The sequence below is a fragment of the Saimiri boliviensis genome, chromosome 3 (genome assembly GCF_048565385.1).
Source record: "Saimiri boliviensis isolate mSaiBol1 chromosome 3, mSaiBol1.pri, whole genome shotgun sequence".
NCBI lineage: Eukaryota > Metazoa > Chordata > Mammalia > Primates > Cebidae > Saimiri > Saimiri boliviensis.
Genome location: NC_133451.1, coordinates 47,904,135 through 47,907,509, shown reverse-complemented (window position 1 = coordinate 47,907,509; position 3,375 = coordinate 47,904,135). Strand labels below are relative to the sequence as shown.

The 3,375-nt window shown below is 44.6% G+C and overlaps 1 non-coding gene across 1 annotated transcript; it reads left to right on the top strand.

The window, feature by feature from the left end:
* The first annotated feature begins 2,933 nt into the window (after nucleotides 1–2,933).
* LOC120363699 (U4 spliceosomal RNA) lies at nucleotides 2,934–3,067 on the top strand. The gene has a single exon (XR_005579154.1). It is a non-coding gene; the product is annotated as a U4 spliceosomal RNA (small nuclear RNA).
* The last annotated feature ends 308 nt before the right edge of the window (nucleotides 3,068–3,375 follow it).

Sequence of the window (3,375 nt, the reverse complement as noted above, 5' to 3'; positions counted from 1 at the left end):
GATATTTTTTAATGCTCTTGGTCTTGCAGGATTAAAATCCTAGGCTCTGGCCAAGTTCAGTTCTCTAATACAAACCTCCAACTAGATAAAAGAAAAGGTGCCAGTGATGATACTCTGGGAAAAGAGTCCACAGGCCCTGGTTAACCTCTCAGGGACGGGTAAGAAGAAAACGTTCGTCATCATCAGTTTGGTTGTCCGAGTGAAAGTGGCAGCAATTATTCCCGTCGTTGCATCCAAGTCCTTTGCAGTGCAATGTTGCGGCTCCTATTATCAAGAGGCATGGTCTGTCTCCCCAGTCCTTGGACCTGGGCTGAGCTTGCAACTTGTTTGGCCAATCCAATGTGGAAGAAGCAAGAGTGTCGGCCTTGAACACTTGGCCTTTCTTCGGCCCTTGGGAACAACCCAAGCTAGCTGCTGGAGAATGGCAGAACAAGAGTTGAAGGGTCATCCAGCCCCGTTGTACCACTGAGGCCTGAGTTAGCACATGCAGTACACGTAGTACGTGGTACAAGAGTCCCAGGAGACAAATTCTGCCAAGGAGAGCTTGCTGATCTGCACCTGACTGCCAACACACGTGCAGCCCAGCTGAGATCAGCCAAAGCTGGCTCAAATGATCAGAACACTCAGTTGATTGGCTCCATGGACTTGTGAGTAATAATTTTTATTGCCTTAAACCACTAAAGTTTAGAGTGCCTTGATATGCAGCAATAACTTGTACAAATGTAATCATCATAACCATTTTCATCAATAACTATCATTCATTTTCACATTTTCCCCATATATTCCCTCTCTTTCAAGTTTCTCCTTTTATTATGTTTCATTAGTGTAGTACATTTGTTACAAGTGATAAGCTATTACTGATACATTATTATTAAATGAAGTCCATAGTTAACATTAGGATTCACTGTGTTGTACAATCTATGGGTTTTGACAAACATATAATGACGTGTATTCACTTTTATAGAATCATCAGAATGGTATCACTACCCTAAAAATCCTTGGTGCTCCACCTATTCATCCTTCTCTCCTCTCCCCATGAATCCCTGACAACCACTGACATTTTTACTACCTCTGTATCTTTGCCTTTTCCAGAACTGTATGTAGTTGGAATTATACGGTATAAAACTTTTTCAGATTGGCTCATTTTAGCATGTTCTATGTGTCTAGCACTGTGCTACCTTTCCTAAATTATCTCCTTTGACCCAGTAGGATGCTACTATTATGCTCAGTATATAGGTGAGAGAACTAAGCTCAGAGAGGATACGTGAATTAGCCCAAGGACACACAGCTAGTGAGCGCTGGGGTTCTCAAAACTCAGGCCTATCTTATTTTAGAGGCTAAACTCGTAACTACCATGGGAAAAGTTGCAAAGTGGTGATGCGGTGGCCACATTCGGCCTACAGCTTTGTTTCCTTTGGCTCACCTAGTGTTGTAAATACCAGAACATTTCAGCCATTCTTTAAAAATTGTAGCGTGTAGCAATTGTAGGCCTGCATTCCCACAGGACAATTGTCTTAGTCAGCTTGGGCTGATATAACAATATTCGACATGTATGGCTGAAACGACAGACATATTTCTTACAGCTCTGGAGTCTGGGAAATCCAAGATCCAGGTGCTGGCAGGTTCAGTTCCTGGTAAAGACTCTCTTCCTGGTTTGCAACAGCTGCTGCCTTCACTCTGTGTCCTCGTGTGGCAGAGAGAGGGAGCTCTCCTCTCTCCTCCTTTTCTGATTAGGACACCAGTCCCATCATGGGGTCCCACCCTCATGAACTCATCTAAACCTAATTACTTCTCGGAGGCCCAACTTCCACATACCAATCATATTGAGGTGTGTGGTTTTGACCTAGGAATTTTGGGGGCGGGGGGGGGGGGACACAAGCATTCAGTCCTTAACAACAATGACTGGCTGAAGTGAGGTAGCAGCTGTTCCATTAGGGCATGAAATTACACTTCTCCAGAGTCCTCACTGCTCCTTATCGTACAGAACCTGGTCCTATTTCCTCACTTACATTGTCTCTCTGGCCCCAGAAGTATCTGAGATTTTACCGTACTCCCTCCCAGAAATGCCCCTTTCCCTGGCTAGGAGTCTTGCAGGGGAAGTATGTAGCTCAGCAGTAAATATGAGACAGTCCAGCCAGGTCTTAAAATACAGTGATGACTGAAATACCTTGCTGCTCAGAACTGTGCCGAACACATGGGAAGTCCTGAGCTGGCGCTTGAACCTTAAACTAGGCAGTTCCCTGGGTTGACGCTTTTCAGCTTGAAAACTCCTCCCAAAGTGCCGTGGGTTCATAAGGGCCTCTCTGAGCATCAACAAGACCACCAAGACACCGTGACTCTGACCTAATGATGAGGTCAAGGGGCCAGAGATTGGCCTCTGAGAAGGTCACTTCAGAGTCACCCATCAGTCTGTCCCTAACTTACTCCCTGCAGACAAAAATGTATTCTTTCCGGCTGGGTGTGGTGACTCACACCTATAATCCCAGCACTTTGCGAGGCCAAGGCAGGTGGAGCACCTGAGGTCAGGAGTTCCAGACCAGTGGGACCAACATGGTGAAACCAAGTCTCTACTAAAAATACAACAATGATCTGGGCGTAGTGGCGGGTGCCTGTAATCCCGGCTACTCAGGAGGCTGAGACAGGACAACTGTGTGAATCCAGGAGGCAGAGGTTGTACTACTTCACTCCAGCCTGAGTGAAAAAAAACAAGACTTTTTTTTTTTTCTTTTTACGTCTGTTCTTTTTTAAATCTTCTGGGGAGCAATTTTCTTAGGTTTGTTTGAGAACGTACTCCAACATTCAAGAGTTGCATCACTTTATCACTTCTGCCATTTCCGGTATTCAGTGATAATGTCCCTTTACCTTTGTTGGCTTCCTAAGAAAGTGATCCATCAGCTTCTAGTTGCTGTTGGTTTTGAATATGAAAAAACACTAGCTTTGCACAGTGGCAGTATCGTAGCCAATGAGGTTTATCCGAGGCGCGATTATTACTCATGGAATATGAAAACACTAATTGGCTTCATTCCTGGTTTTTCGAGGAATGGCTTTCAACTGTGACCTCTTAGGTACACCTGAAGGAAGAAATGCTTTGAAAAAAAGCCTCCCCTGCATTGTAAGGAGAGTCCAGTTAAAGGAATGACACTTTTATTCAACCAAACGCCATGAGAAATTTGGCCATGAAAAGGTGGGCCTGGATCTAACTTGGAAATAAGGATTGGAGAGAACTGAGTTAGGGAAATAGAGAATTCCTGGGAGCAATCTGGGAGATAAGAGGAAATTAAGAAAGGAGAAAATTACGAGGAGAAATTAAAATTAGAAGAGCCAGCAAAGTGGCCAGAAGCATAGGCATTATGCGGAGGCCATGGTGGTGCTGGG